Source organism: Aptenodytes forsteri, unplaced genomic scaffold (genome assembly GCF_000699145.1).
Source record: "Aptenodytes forsteri isolate BGI_AS27 unplaced genomic scaffold, ASM69914v1 Scaffold192, whole genome shotgun sequence".
Lineage (NCBI taxonomy): Eukaryota > Metazoa > Chordata > Aves > Sphenisciformes > Spheniscidae > Aptenodytes > Aptenodytes forsteri.
The window spans coordinates 847,930-863,212 of NW_008794891.1; the positions used below are offsets into that span (position 1 = coordinate 847,930).

Here is a 15,283-nt window from a genome sequence, read left to right on the forward strand (position 1 = left end):
GCAAAACCCAACCAAAGTTTGCTGTATTAAAAAGGAAAAAAAAAGGGGGAAAAAAATCAGATGGTAAAGTGAACTTTAAGGGAAAAGGGGGAAACAAACTGGGCAAGATTATGGATAATCCTTCTCCATTAGCCAACGATCAGCTTGTCTTGCATTTTTATACCACACACGCATACCGGTGGGTCCCTCGTGGCTCCCAGGCAGTCAGAATTTTGTTCGACCAGATTAGTTTCAAAGTGAAAAGTAACTGTATTTGGCAAAATGTCATTTACTGAAAATAGATTAGAAGATTTTAGTAAGGTTAAAATAGGATATCACCATAAAGTCTTCTTAAATAGGACAGTGAAGGAAAATATCTGGAGTAATTGAACTTCTACGCGTTCACTGCCAATGGCCCATACTTAGGAAAACAGGAATAAGAAATAAAACACTGTTCTATACCTGAACATTTTGTGCATTATCTTTTAGTATAGAGGAAAACCTCGGGAGCCCGGATGCACAGAAGTACCAGTTCACAGTTGGAGGGCATTACCTGCTTTTACTATAAGAGCTTTGCTGTGACGGCGGCTCTAGGCTTCCTTAATTAACACCCGTGGCCTGATCACGGCACTGCCTTCAGAAAGCGCTTTGCTGCCGCACGCCCATAATAACTGCCAGAAAATATTTTAAAAAAGAGTTCTGTTTGGGTTATGTCATTTTGTTTCTTCCTGCTAAAGATTTGGTAGAAATATCAGCTTTTCTAAATACAGCCAATTCCTGCTTGTGCTCGTGACTCATGAGGAAGCTGTTTCCCTGAGTATCACATTATGCAATTTACCAAGGAATCTGCAGACACGAAGCCAAAAATGTTGCTTTTTCCTTTATTTAAGTTCATGTGTCTTCTATTTATGCTAGTATATCATAGTATCCAGATTTTGAGTGAGCTGTAGTTTTTCATAATGGGCTATACAGCCTCCGAGGGCTTATTCTCTAGCAGTCAAGAAGTTGTATTTCCGTTAGACTTCACAGCAAGCACCATATTTTTTTAAGTTGCGTGAGCAACAGTCATTAGGCTGTGGTCACAGGCACTTCCACGTGGCTCTGCGTTTGGTAGGCATTTTAGACGTGTAGAAAAATGGGTTATAAACTTAAAATCTACAGTAGAAGATTTTTTGCGTGAATTCCCATGCATGAATTTTCCTCAGCAACTGAAAACCCTAAGGCTTACTGAAGAATGACAGATCAGTTTTCTGCAGGACACCTTCAGTCTGTGCTTTTGCCGGGTGAACTTTTGCGATCCTTTCCCAGCACGTTAACAAACTCTCAGCTTACGGTCTTGGCCTGACTAAACTGCGCTCAGAGCCTGTTTGACACGCCAGCGGGCTGCTCACCGCCTGCGCTCCCTCGCTGCAGGGCTCGTCCCAGCTCCCCGTCCTCTTCTGCAAGGAGAAGAGCCAGCCAGAAGCTGTAGTTACTTACGCGTTATTTGGAGTCGGTGGCATCGTACTGCTGTTTGGTGCATGAACTGGAGAAGCCTTGGGGGACCCTCCTGCCCTGGGTCCCTGACCAATGTGGGGAGGACAGCTGTTTTGGGGTAGTTATTCCCATAAGCACAGTATTTCTAAGGTACTGTATGGCCCCAAAATATTTTCACTGGAACGTAGGGAAATGTGATTTGTAAGTCCCTAATTTGTTTTGCAGAAAACTGAAGAGTGGGCAGCCATTTAACATGGCAAGCATTTTTCAGAAAAAGCCAGTTTTCTCAGGGATTCTCTTCCCCCAGGCAGGTGCTGTTTGACCCCAAAGGTGCCCATCTGGGAGGGCAGCATCAGCCCCCTGCGGCTCTGTCGGGCCCTGCGGGGGAGCTCAGCCGCTGGCATGCGGTAGCTGGGAAGGGTGCGTGGTCCTCTGAGCGGTGGTCACCCACTCTCAGTGCTGTCCCCGCACCCTCGGGGACATCCACTTGCGCTGGAGGCGCGATGAACTGGAAGGATTCAGCCAAAGAGCTGGAGTTTGAGGGCAAAGAGGAATTGAAAGCTGTTGCGTGTGGCTGCAGCTGCGCAGGGCAAGCAGAGGAGCAGTAAAACCGCTTCTGTCTCAGTCCTGAGCTTTGCTGTCCTAAAGCTTTCAGATTGCATTCAGCAGGTTTCTCAGGTGCTTCTCTGAGCTAGAGGCTTAGGAAAATCCAGTGCGTGCATGTTTGTTAAGAGTCGCTGAGTATCAATATATTGTTCCATATAATTCAGACTTTCCAACTGTATTGCATTACAATTAGAAATATTTTTGCTGCCAAGCCTGACAGCAGGCTCTGCAGCGAGGGACGGGGCAGGAACACGTCCAAGCATTTCTCTGCGCTCAGTAGGTCTCTAGCTGACAGGAGATGAACACTGACGGGCTTTGAGGGGCAGCCCGCTCCGACCTCAGGAGCCCCAAAGCAATGGACATGCTCTTGTTCAAAGCGATAAAGTCTCTTCTCAGTGACAGTCTGTAAGGACATACAGAAGTTGGTTGTACAAGCTTTCACATGGAGCAGGGAAGGCTTTGCCATGCAGTACCCCCAGAAGAGAGGCTCACGTCCCACCTTCTGTCACCAGTGGTACATGGGTACACGAAGCGAAGCATGTGCAGCCCTGTGTGAGGCAGGGGCTGCTTTGTGAATGAGCTTTCTCATCTGGGTTTTTTTTTTTTTCCTTCATTACTTCAGCTTCTCTGGCTTGCCTTTGAGATTTTTGCAGTTCGTTCTGTCATTCCATGTCAAACAAAATCTTAATGGCTTTGCCTTTCAGCCTCACATACCGTGTCATGTTCAATTTTTACCCACAAAAACGTATGCCGGGTGCCTTTCCTCTCTAGAAGAAAGGTCGTCTATGACCTGCCACTCCCTCTAAGCTCTGTGTCGTAGGAGAAAGGGAATACAAACGTGAAAATACAAAGATCTCTTCGCAAGGAGCCACATAGAGAAGACAAGGGGCAGTGGGTACAAGTTGCACCGGGAGAGGTTTCATCTTGACACAAGAAATTTTTTACCGTAAGAGCAATCATTCACTGGAACGACCTCCCCAGGGACGTGGTGGAGTCCCCATTGTTGGAGGTTTTCAAGATGTGATTGGACAAGGTGCTAGATAATCTCATCTGGTCTGCCTTTCCCACAAAAGGTTGGACAGGATGATCTTTCGAGGTCCCTGCCAACCTCGGCATTTCTATGGATCTCTGGAAAGTGGCCGGGGGGCTAGGCGTCTGCATACAGCAGATGCACCCTTCACTGTCAGGTCATCGCAGAGGCTTGGGGGCCACTCTCTGGGAAAATGCAGCAGGAATTCCTGCTTTGAGAGTGACGGGCTGAAGGGCTCCTGGCCTCCCAGCCCACGGCACTTGTGCAGTTGGCACCTTGGTGCCCATCCTGCCAGCTGAGGACCCACTTTGTTCTTCAAAGCAAAATGCACGTTCAGGAGATGTTTGATCTCTCTGTATGTGAACCCATTTCTGAGTAAAGCCTGAATTTCTTGTTTCACCGGCATGATGGGATCCTCCTTTAACCTCTCTACATCTATTTTTTCCTTATGCCCTTTAATCTTAAACTTGTTCTGTATTGAATCAGTACTGGGGTTTTTTTGAACTATGATACTGAGGTTGTGCGTCTTCCACGTCTGCACGCAGAAGAAACCTTGCTAGGATGGGTTGGGTTTTTTTGAAGGCAGAAATCATGATCCTCAGCACTGGCAGTCTGACAGCTCAAGGTCTTAGGAATGAAGACTCAGCTCAGTCTCAGGTGTGCCCATTGAAGCTTGGTGTGCTCAAGAATGGCAATAGCGAGTCCGATCACAGGCCTGCGTAGCCTGGTAGTCTGCTCCAGCATTGATCAACAGCAGTAACCCATAGAGAAGGTGCAAGAAGAGCACAAGAACATGACAAGTGTGGTTTCATGTCATCCAGAAGTCTCCAGCTCTTGTGTTTGAATCTGAACCGTTGTTCTATTCACTTTAACATGCTATTCAGGATTTTACGGACCCTAATCGTATCACTTGTCAGTTATCTCTTCCAGGCTGAATGGCCCTTATCATTCCTCATTTAAGGGCCATTCCGTCCTTGCTGGACTTTCCTGGATGTTTTTAGAGCCAATATGAAAATGGCACACAGTCTTCAAGAAGTAGATGCATGTATGTTTTGTTTCTGTTCTGTATTTCTTTCCCGGTAATTCCTATCACTCTGCTTGCTTTGACCACTGTTGACCTGAGGCCTTTGTACAAGCGTTTATTATAATACCGTAATACTTCTTCACGATGAGGGTGGTGAGGCACTGGCACAGGTTGCCCCAAGAAGCTGTGGTTGCCCCCTCCCTGGAAGTGTTCAAGGCCAGGTTGGATGGGGCTTTGAGCAACCTGGTCTAGTGGAAGGTGTCCCTGCCCATGGCAGGGGGGTTGGATTAGATGATCTTTAAGGTCCCTTCCAACCCAAACTATTCTATGATTCTATGAATACTAAGATAACATTTCTCTGTGGTGATTGTCCCCTCTCCTACAAGTTGTCCGTTAGCCCATGTGTTTTTCCCTGAATAACTTGGTATCATCAGCAAACTTTGCCACTTCACTGTTTGCTTATTTTTCCACACAATTTATGAATACGATGCTTGGATATCTTGGCAACCTCCTAATGTTCTTTGCTGTCAGATACGTTTTGGCTCTACACATGTAATACCTGGCTGCTGAACAGGTCCTGTGAGGAGCAGCCAGGACACGCAGTATGCAGCAGTTGGGTCTGGTGGCATTCAGCCAGGCAGGCTGACCGTGACATCTTCAGACTCTGCTTCCTTCTTTCACTATTGCAGAAACCATTTAAAAAAAAAAACAACAAAAAAAAAAGGTTCCGGAGAGACGTGCTAAGGAGATGTGTCACTGTGTAACTCGGAAATGCTGGAGGGAAACTAGGTTAAACTATATGTTAGCGATTAGAGGACCAAGTGTAGCGTTATTCTTCTCAGGTCAGTCTTTCAAGGAGATGAACTGTCTCACGCAATAAAATTGGTTGTGCCCGTGAAAACCACATTGACAGAGCAATTGCACTGTTCTGTGTTTGAGGCAGAACCTGCCACCCTTTGAGAGCTCTGTTTATTTACATAGAGCGAGGTCTATTTTAGGCAGCTGAGAGTGTTTGTATTTCAGCTAGGCTTTACAGCTGGGAAGCGTGCTGCCACTAGCACGTCAAGCTTCGGCAGCAGTGCCAGCTCCATGCAAATTATGTGTCTCTAATGGGACTTGACCATGTTATGGTGTTTGTCTTAAGTGCACTGAATTTGGTTGAATTTCCTGTCCAACCATGTATAAACTCTATATACACACACACACTACTGAAATGTAGGGATGTGAGGAATCTTCATAACGGTTGATGGGTGTTGTACAGTGTTTGCCCTGAGTGACCAAAAACATCCAATAGAGGATAAAAATGTTCTGAAATTTAGTTTTTAAGAAATGGGTAACACGTATTCTAAAAGTCCTGGCTAGGTAGCACTGCCCTGTGCTTGCCGCAGAGGAACTGGCATTTCTCCTGTACTTTGCTTTTCAAGTAAGTATTGGCCACATAACTGTTTCTTCGTATTTTCAGCATCAATAGTAGCAAAGTTCTAACTTCCAGTGATTACTACCAGCTTGGTATTCATCTTCAACTGTGAAGGACTCATAGCAATATATAATACATTTTTTATTTTAATGGCTTCCTTCGCTTCTCCTCTAGAAGAGTTTTCCTATTCCGTATTTCCAATGGGTAATGTGATTGCCTGTGACTTACTGATGGTCTGATGAATGTCTCTGTAACGATCTGCAGTTTTCAGTTGCGCTTTCTTGGCAGCATTTCTCTTACCAGTCAGATTTGCTCGTGTTTTCATCACTTGTGGGAAATTACATCTTTCAAAATGAAGTACGTGTATTGGTGCTTCAGACTGTCTCCATCCTTACTGAAAACACTACAGCCACACTCCCTGTGCCCTCAGCAGTTTGCCATCTTCTAGTTCAGTCGTTAATGCTTTTCCCCTCAAAACATGGCCCACAGTAATTTCCTGATTTTCGGAAGCATTAAAGATTTGCTGGTGGTCTCATAAGGCTGCATGAGCTGATGTCTTTAAGACTTCGCAGTTTCTTTCCGTATATTTCAGACAGATGCAAAAGATTTACCCTGCTGGTTACCACATTGATTCACAAGCAGCTGATAACTCAGAATGGAACGTTCTCAGTAAGTGCGAAGCAAATGGCTGTGTGTGCTTTCCCTGCCTCCCCGTTCTCTCCTCCTTGCGCTTGTCCTACCAGTGCTGGTGGCCATCAGATAGGCACAGGGAGACTTGCCCGTTCCTTCTGCAAGCAAGCAGCACGTTCTCCTCGGTGCCGTTGGGAGGCAATGGAAGTGGGAGTGCCTGTAGCTAAGGCTGCCCAGCAATCTTCTTTTAAAGACCTTTTTCACTTGCCAAACTTTAATTTTGGGGCTTGGTTGTCTGTCTGGGGAAGGAGGAGTGTCTTTTAACATCAGCGGGATCTCTTCAGCTGCTGCTGAGAATAAAGTGTAGGGAAATTGATTTTTTTTGTCCACTTAAAAGCCTTATTTTACCAGTGTAATACACTGCCATGGCAGTGCCTCAGCCCAGGACTTTAAATTTGGCTGCATAGTTTCTTGCTGAAAAAAAAGAGACCAACAATTTTTTGTTTCCACGACGTTGCGCCTGCATTTCTGAGCGTCTGAGACTCTCAGTTTAGCCGGTTTGCAGCAGTGGGCAAGGGCACAGGTCAGAACAGGAACAGGGAGCACGGTCTTGGGGTCAACAGAGAGGCAAGTTTGTAAGTGCTGTTCGTTTTTCACCAGAACTGTAAGTATCTCAGCTTGGCTCTTTCTCTGTTTTCAGTTCAGAGTTGTGGAATCCATTGTCAAAACGCGGGAGTTGCTTTTTTGGCTGGCCCCACTGCAGCAGCCCTTGGGTGGCTGTGGAGGCTGTGCTGCAGCCTCTGCTCCAGCTGCCGATAGGCCCGATGTGCCCTTGGGTTGCAGCTGACAAGACTTAATGTTTCTCGGCTATTTTTAATGTACGTTTGCAAATTAATGAAAATTAGTTTGGGGTGTGAGTTGGAAGTGCTGTTGACAATTAATTCCACATGTGGACCTTGCTTTTCCTGAGCGATCGTTCCCATATGGAGTGAATCAGGAAGAGTTAATCGCAAACAACTGTGTGAGGAAGAGCTGTAATAGCTTCATTTTGATATTTTTTCACAGTGGTCTCTAGAAACTGGTCTCTCAACAGCAGAGAAGAAACTGAATTTAATATTAGCTAAGTTTCCTGCTCTCCGATAGCAAACCCTTAGCTGGACATGTTACAACCCTGTTTTAGCATGGCTCCTGGATCAGAGGCCGTTGTGCTGGATGCTGTACGCAGGATTCCTGCCCCGGGGAGCTTGCAGTCACGACGCTTAAGTGACAGTAAGTAAAAAGCAGAGAAGGGAATACAGGGAAACAGTTTAAGTTCATCTATACTGGCTATTCCTTGACCCCTAATTTAGGACTCCGAGCCACAGGCGTATATTACAGCTAAGTACCCTAGAGCTGGTGTTAAATGTGATCATTGGCGTCGTATTATCTTCATCGATTTCTCTGCATAAAAGTTATTTGGAGAATTCCTAAATTGTCTAAATCAATTGTTTCCAGGTCAACTGTGTGGTTTCACCAATGAAGAAAAATGCTACTTCATGGGGTGAAAATAGGGAAGCTTCAGTGTAGTGGGTAATTCATGGTTCTTCTCCAAAAATTAAACACTTGTGCTAGTGCCGTCTCAGCTGTAAATGCATTGGCATCACCACTGCTACAGTCCAGGCACAACCGCTTATCACTCTCATGTGCTCATGAAACACACAATAATCAAGTAATGCTCCCGCAGGCACTTGGGCTGTCCTTGGAGGCTTGTTTTCAGGTGTGTGTATCTTGGCAACAAACCCTCATTAAGTGCTTAGTTGGTGAGACACCTCGCAGGCACAGGTGAGGTGGTAGCTGGGAGAGCAATGTGCAAACCTTGGCAGGTTCCAGGTCGTGCCGCTATGTAGGTGAGTTGGAGATGCTCCGTAATCGGGATATGAGATTTTTAAACTGCTTATTTTCTTTTATTAAAATGTATATTGGCAGAGACAAGCTGCAGTAACAATGATCAAAGAGACCTGAGAGCTAATGAGTTAGTTGTAAGTAGCTCTTCAGACTCGAGGAGGAGAGCAGCCGTGCTGCCCCCAATGCAGTCACACCGAGGTGATAATGTGATGAAGGAGCCTGGAGGGGAGTTCAAAGAAACATGACCACATCTTCCCCTCGTCAAACACCTACGTTAGCTTCCTATACGGTTCACGTTTGGCCACCTCTAATCTGCTCTGTGTTTGAGTCAGCAGCCTAGAAACATGTTCTGTTACCCCAAAACAAAGCATCCGAAGCATACGGTCCTGCTTACGTTGGCCTCTAAGCATCTGCTGTAAAGAGATGCTGAGGGTCAGTTGAGATGCTCAGAAGGTGCTCTCTGCCCAGGACTCTGGTCCGTGCCCTCTCTTTACTGACCCTTGGTAGACTTGGGCAGCCGTGGGGACCCCGCTGTGAGCCAGCACGCCTCGGTAGTCCTACGAAAACGAACCTAGCGATAAAAAGACTGGCAGCCTTGTGCCTGATTAGCAAGTTGAATCAGCTCATGGAGGGACCCGATACATGCCGGGACAGTCCAAGGGAAGGGGTAGGGCTGCTCATCTGGGGTGGGAGGTGTAAGACCTCCTTTTGATGACAGCAAACCATTGGATCAGTTCAGTTGCTTGTGTACCTTAAACTTGCTGTGCTACAGATATATTGTTCTGGCTCAGGAACGCACGTGTCTTCCGTATGCTGTGGTATTAGTAGGGAGTCACAAGTAATACTCAAAAAAGAAGATATTTTACTGAAGGTTTCTGTAAAGAAGCATAAGAAGAATCTTCACTATAACCTACAGGGGTTTCTTCACAGCCATGTGCTGCCCAAAGAGCTTTACAAGCAACAAAGTTGTATGGGGTGTATTTCAGTTGCAGGTGTGTTACTTCTTCAGAATAAATACTCTCATACTGAATGAGTTACATAGCAATTGGATTCTTTTTAAAAGTTAAGTTGTTATGAAAAATACAATACCAGTCAACAGAAGTTCCCTCGAGCTTTGTGAGCATCTCACACTTGTCACCATGTGTGACAAGCTTTCGGTTCTGACAAGCTCTTCAGGGAGGTGGCACTGCTTGAAAACATACTCGAGAGCAAGTGCCATCGGTGCCTTTTGTGTGTGTGCACTGCAATTTGTTGTATTTGTTTAAAACCATGCATTCCTAGGAATGCAGCAACTAGTGCATGCAAATGCACTGGTACAGTTTCGTATGAGCAAATGGGTTTCTCTGTGTTCTCTTGGTGTTAATTTGCTGTTGCTGTTTGCTGAGCCAAACTGTGAACTGTGTTGCAAGGTGAACATTTTAGAAAGACGTTAGCTGCGTTTGTGCTCCTTCGTGCTTCTCAGTAGATCTGCCTCAGGTTCTGCTTCCACGGTGCCTTAATGATGCTGTGCTTAAATTCACATCCTTGCTTTTGAGTACATGTCAGAAGAATTCGTACTGAAGCCTGTACCTTGTGTGCACAGGATGCCGGGTTTTGAGTGGCTGTGTCTGTAGAGCTGCCAAACGCTTCATGTGCCGGAGGTGGCTGTGACCTGCCTGCGTTTCCTTTCACAGGCCGTGACAGCCAGAACGAACCCGCTGAGTGGGCGTACTGTTGCACAATTAATCTTTCTCCTTCTTCGCACGTGTGATACAGAAATACCTTTCATGCTCCTTTTTTAATTGCAATGCCGGAAAAGTGAGGGAGAAGAGATGCGCTGCTGCTTCTGCCTTTATGTGTGTCCCTGCGTGACAGCAGGAGGTGCTGGCACGGCAAAGTCCACGTCCTGCCTGACCTGCAGTTACTCAACTCGATGCCTATTCTGTAGGTTGTAAATTTTCCTCCTAAAGGACTCGGCACTCAAGGAACAACCTATTGAAATGACGCCTGTTCTCTGGCTATTGCACATCAGCTGAGATCCAGAGAAAGAGAATACCTGCAAGGAATGACAAGGGTCATTTTAGAGGCTCCTCGGAGCAGGTACCTGTTGTGGTTTAACCTCAGTCAGCAACTGAGTACCACATAGCTGCTCGCTCACTCCGAGCGGCTCCGCTGAAACCAGGACAGTGCCGTGTTCAAACTGAGCAACAAAAGGATACCAGGAAAGTGAACGCTGTCAGTTGGGTATCAGTCACACCAAAACTGGCTGCTTTAGTAGCTGAGTGTTAGTGCTAGAAGCTTTTCTGGTGTGAGAGCATAAAATATTGGCCTTTTTCAAACTAATTCTTACACTGGTATGCTCAGAGGAAGATTTTCCTCTCTTCCCTCACTTTAACGTAGATATTCCTCCCCACTTTTATATCATCATATAAAACCATCCACATCACAGGATTTTTTCCTTGTGGGGCAACGCATCCTCCTCACTCTCCATCTCAAGGCCATCATCGGCCATTGGTGTCCAGTGTGCTCATGGAGTGCAGACGTCTCTCTGTGATCCCTCTTTGCACCAACCTCACGGCAGGAGTCACCTGGCTGCCTTTGGTCATCGGATAAGTGGCTGTGAAGAAGACAGCTCTTCCACCATGCCAGGGTAACTCTTTTCTTCGTCAGTGCTGTTATTCACAGCCTGTGTTTCTATCTTTTGGTCTTACCATGAAGTGGTACAGGTATTGTTTACAAATTTGGGACAGGTTTTCTCCACTGCCTTTGTGGTGACCTGCAGGGACAGGCCTGAAGTGCATGTGTGCTCTCACCAAAAACACGGGCACCTGAATTTTCTGTGGCAGTAAGCGTTGACGGGATGGACTGCGAGATTCAATTCTTGGTTTTACACAACTGGCCTTGACCTGAATAATTTCACTTCTGCTTCTCAGCGTCCAAGAGGAGAGAAGTGAAGGAGAGAAGGTGAACAACTAAGTTCTTTGAGCTCTAAAGGTATTTTTTAGGGAAGAGGGAAGTGTCCTTGACATGGAAACTTGTATTTTAGGTAAAGTAAAAAGCAAACACTGAAATCTTTGCAGTAATGTGCTGAGACCAGACAGTGGCAGCTGCCAAGGTCGGCTGTCAAATGACTTGCAGCAAGTGTTGGGTGTTTATCAATGGGGGGAATGAATGATTACTTCTGTCAACTACCTGGGCTACCGTAGTACCTATCATGAATAACTCAGATTTATCACTTGCCCTTACAGTCTTGACTTTTTCCTAAAGGCACACATCTGCTATAATGTTTGGTTTTTAACAAAAAACCCCAAACAACAGAACAGCTCCTTGATGTTGGCTAATTTGATGTCAGCTGAGGTAATTATCACTTATAGCTGTAATTTTTTAACGAGTTTATGTAAAATACTTTATTTCTCTTCTTCCTTCCAGTAGAACAGCTGAAAAAATTTTGTTTGGCTCAGTAAAATATCTCTAAATTCAGAACATTTTGATGATTGTGATTTGACTTCTTGAACACCCAAGGAGCTGTGCCTTTGTCTGCCTTCGTCATTGCCGTGTGTCCTCCAGAAAACTTGAAAATGCTTAAGCTTAGGAAGTGATAGGGGTACAAATTACCAAGCATTTCTTTTTACTGTTTCTTTTAATTTCATTTGTTTTATAATTAGATTCTGAGCATGCGGGGTTGGGGACTTCCCATTCCTTTTGCACACATACTGTCTGCAGCAGAGTCTTCCAGTCCGTGGCTGGTGTTCCTAGATGTGCTGCACGCTGCGAATAATAAACATAGTCATGTGCTCTCCCCATGCCTGGGCTGAAACCAGAACTACTTTTGTGTCATTTAGGTAAGCCTGGGGTTTATTAACTGGGAGATCTCCGTAGCTGATAAGGCTTTATGACAGAGATGTTGTCTGAAACGTTTATAATGCTGATGGATGTTCCCGTGCCCAGGCTGGAGAGTACCGCAGCCAGTCTGAAGGGCCGTGCTTGATCCTGCATCCCAGAGAGCTCCACATTGACCCATCCCTCTGATGAAGAGCCATCACGGACACACAGAGTAGGTTTTGGTGGCAGCGTCTCGAGTATTTGATGTAGGATGTTTGGCTACCATTGGCAGCTCAGGTCGTCAGGCCTTCCTCTAAGTCATCCAGTACTATACCCTTCATGTTGTTAAGCTACTTAGTGAGAGCTGCTTGGTGCCAACTTTATTTCTTCACTAGAGCAGAGCGCTGTAGAGCTGTATCTTTCCTCTTCTCTTTCCCCCTCTTTCTTAAGGTGTTTGTTAGTATTTAATTGATGTCCTTTCCTAGAGTGGAGGAATTACCCAGTGTAACTAAGAAAGCATGTATATGGATACATTTACTCTAAGAAAACTTTAAATTGGGAGAGAAAGAGGGTAGAGAGCTTAGGTGGGATCAACGGAGCATGGAGGCGTATGAGCGATCAGACACAGACTTGTTAAGTACTTCAGTTGTTTTCTCAGAGCTGCCAGTGCAAGATACACTCCAGTCCCTCTATATGGTGAAGCACACAGTTGATCTTTTTTATGTTTATAAAAATGTAATCTGATAACAGGAATGTGTAATCCTCGTCAGAGCAGTACAAGTTTCAGCTTTACCCAGGGTAAGTGCAGGAGGGGGAGTTCCGGGAAGTTGCAATTGGACAGTATTTTTGGGCATTATTTCTTCCTTCATTTTAGCGAGGAACAGTCATGTGGGGGAGAAGTCTTTTAAAATGGTTGTCTCGTTTGTAAGTATGATATTGTTTTGATACGAACTCAAGGTCGAGTTCCCATTCTCATTCTGGTAAACTGCATACCTGTAGAAAAGAAGGGCATTGGATTAACCGGAGACATTTCTGTGCTTCTCAAAACGTGTTTTAATGGCTTTCACTAGAAGTTTTTCGTATAATACATCTGGATCCCATTAGCTGTTTAAAATTGGGTTATTTTAAGCTTATGACTGCACATAGTTGAAGGGGGGGGTATTGTATTTTTAGTTCAACTTGACTGTACTTTCTTTCCAAATGAGTAAAGTGCAGCCTTTTCTTTCTGAATGTGTAGATTTTGAGGCAGACAACCCCATGGAAATGCATGTAACCCCTTGAGCAGGAACTCTGGATCTGATATTTTAATTTCTTTTCATATTATGCTCTCCCAAGCCCAAACAAAATCAGAGACAAAACCCCAGTAGAGCTCCTACTTCTGAGCTCCAGCCGGGACGCAGAGGTGAGTACCTAGTCCGTGTGCCCACGTGGCTTTGCACCGAGCTCTGCTGCAAGAGTAACGAGAGCAGGCGCAGGGCTGGCGGCAGCGCCTACCAATGGGACGTGTCTTGTGTCTAGATCATGCTGCATTTTGGTCCTTTTAAAGGCAAAGAGTAAATACCTCATGCCTGAAGACTGTACAGAAGAGCGCTGCTTCTGTGCCAAATAATAAATCAAATTTACGCTGGCAGCAGGATTACAGATTTCAGACTCCTAATGGGTGGAATGAACTATCAGGACGCATTACCCATTCATAAGATGGCACTGATTTCTGCAGCGCATGCAGCCAGAGCAGTTTGTTAGGTGATGCTCATGAAGCAGTTAGCCAGCAAAAGGCCTTTTATCCCTTTGCTTACATCACTGAGCCTGTTGCAGTGTCGGAATACATGGTCCGTGCAGTGTTCTTACGCTAGTAGTATTTGGGTAGGTTGGTTTTGGTTGTCTTCAGCCATAGCTCAAGCAAAAGACTCTTCTTGGCAGATTAATTTTAGTTTTGCAAACTGTTACATCTTTTTTTCTTCTGATTTGAAAGTATTTTGACTCCCAAATTCTCCCAACAGTTGCAGATGTATTTTTCTTTAACTTCTAGCGCATTTTTAATGGTTTTATTTTGTTTCATGCTGTTAAACAGTTAGCATGTTAGTCAAGATAGCCATATGCTGGTATTTGGTAAAGTGAACTGCCAAGGTTGACCTTAAGCCGAATAACCCTAAGAGTAATTTTCTTTTAGAGCCACTGAAATAAAACTGTTGTATAAATGCAAGGTCATTCTTTATGCTTCCTTTCTTCAGCGGTGTCCTCTGCATCTCTTCTGAAACAAGCCTGAGAAACCCAGCAGTCATTTCTGCTACATCAGTTTAAGAAAATCTTAATCTTGATTTAGAAATTGCCTGAGTGGCTGCCAAAAAAGTATGAGTTCTGTCCTCATCCCCGTTGTTTTGCTGTAAAATCTCCCTCTGTTTTCCTGTTCCCTCCTCTCTGGCTCAGTGCTGCTCCAGGTGTTTTCCTGCACTGGCTTAAACCACTGTGCTCTGAAGAGCCCAGTTCTGCAGCCGGCTATGCTCCATGCAGTGACAAGGGAGGATAAGGCAATAAATCAAAAAGTAAATTATCGGCTGAGTGAGCGAAGATCTCTATAATTCTGTCTAATAGAGATGTTGAGCTTAAAGGGATAATAGAGTTGTACAGTCAATCTTGCTGCCCCAAAGCAGGATCAGCTATATCCATGGATTTTCTCATTGTTGTTTATCTGACACTGTTTGTGAAAGACAAACATTAGCCAGAATATTATTATTAAATATCATCTTAGGCAAGTGAGCAGATGTATACTGGAAGCCAGTGGGATTTCAAACAAATATCCCGATACTTTCACATCCTAAAAGGTAAATAACCTGTGCAAGACGAGATATCCAAGAAAAATAAAGTAAAAATATTTTCAGCATCTTCACCTTTCTTATTTTCAGTCTCATGTAGTGTACAGAACTGTGCTGGTAACTAACACCAGATGAGAATTAGGAGTCTTAGTGCTTCTTTGGTGGTAGGTTCAGCGGACCAGTCTTGCACTGGGTGGTGACTGCAGAGAGTGCACAGTGGGATCTAGAGTACCAGGGTGTTAGGAGACTTGTGGCATTCCTTCCAGCCTTGCCTTTGGAAATGCTGGGAAAACACACGATGTAGCACGCTGTTAAAATGGACGTGTGGTCAAATCATGCTTGAGTTGCCTGGTTTGAGGCTGTGGTTAATCACAGAACGGTTTGGGTGGGAAGGGACCTCTAAAGGTCATCTAGTCCAACCCCCCTGCCGTGGGCAGGGACATCTGCAACTAGATCAGGTTGCTCAGAGCCCCGTCCAGCCTGACCTGGAATGTTTCCAGGGATGGGGCATCCACCACCTCTCTGGGCAACCTGTGACAGTGTCTCACCACCCTCAGCGTAAACGTCTTCCTTCTATCTAGTCTATATCTACCCCACTTTAGTTTAAAGCCATTCCCCCTTGT

General features: G+C 45.2%; 1 protein-coding gene across 1 annotated transcript in view; it reads left to right on the top strand.

The window, feature by feature from the left end:
- ASXL2 (additional sex combs like 2, transcriptional regulator) overlaps window positions 1-15,283 on the top strand; it is a 54,994-nt gene that overhangs the window by 1,295 nt on the left and 38,416 nt on the right. The gene's annotated exons all lie outside the window — the stretch shown is intronic.